Here is a 1,146-nt window from a genome sequence, read left to right as displayed (position 1 = left end):
CCTTTACAACAGCTTTTGTGTGACTCTTAGGAAGCTTCTTCAGGTTCTTATGAGTCACGGGATGCTGAATCTGGGTTACTCTGCATCACAAGACTTAAAGGGTCACTGTGGATAACAGTTACTATGCAGACAAAGCCAACCATTTCCCAGCTGCCTGTCATGCTGAAAGATCACCAAATCGTCTATCCTGCAGCTGACTATGTGTGTTTGTGTGTGTGCACGCGCATGCATGTGTGCATACTGCATTTACTGTAAATCCTGTAGTTGCACATAGTGACCACTGAAAAGCCCATTTTGCTTTGAAAAGGACCACAGCACCTAAAGTAATATAAAAAATACATAAAATGGGAAAATAAAGGTGAAGCATAAATATAAAATATTAGAAGTTTGGAGAAAATATATTCCATTGTCAATGTCTCTCAGGTCTCAAAACTGGCACAGATCTATATTTTGATTTCACTATTTTTAAACAGACTTCAGAACTGGGAGTTCAGTGACCCTGTATTTCTTCCAAGATCTTCAAATCTCGGTCTAGAAATGTGGCCCTCTTCCCCTCAGCTGCAGCAAGAACTCTCTCTAAGTCTCTTTGGGTTCTCTAGCCCCCCCCAACACACCCCCTTTTCTGTTCATTCCTCCCTGCTACCCCCCCCCCCCCCCACTCCTGCCGACCCCGCTAGTGATTTATACAACTCTCAGACACACAGCTGTGTCAAGGTCCCTGCACCGACCAAGGGGTACTATTCACCGTGACTAATCCATCCCAGACTTCAAAAAACAGAAAAGGCGAGAGGGAAAAAGAGAGAGAAAGAAAAGACTGAAAGCGTGAGATTTGCAGAAATACACTCTGGCCAATGACACTGGAGCCCACGACCCTCACACCACGCTTGCACCAGCATTGCCTCATCCACACTTTCAAAGCAGAAAATGGGATGGATGGATGGATGGATGGATGGATGGATGGATGGATGGATGGATGGATGGATTCTGCATGGCTCTGCATGATTTTTTTTTAAACCTTTTTTTTTTTTAAATATCCAGATCATGTTTACATCTAGGCTGATTCTGAAATTTTGGATAGCCTAAATTTATTTGCAGATGGAATCTAAACTCTAATTCCATTTCAGCTCTTTTGGCCAAAGGAACCAG

The sequence above is a fragment of the Electrophorus electricus genome, chromosome 23 (genome assembly GCF_013358815.1).
Source record: "Electrophorus electricus isolate fEleEle1 chromosome 23, fEleEle1.pri, whole genome shotgun sequence".
Classification (NCBI taxonomy): Eukaryota; Metazoa; Chordata; class Actinopteri; order Gymnotiformes; family Gymnotidae; genus Electrophorus; species Electrophorus electricus.
Note: the sequence above shows the minus strand (reverse complement) of the source record.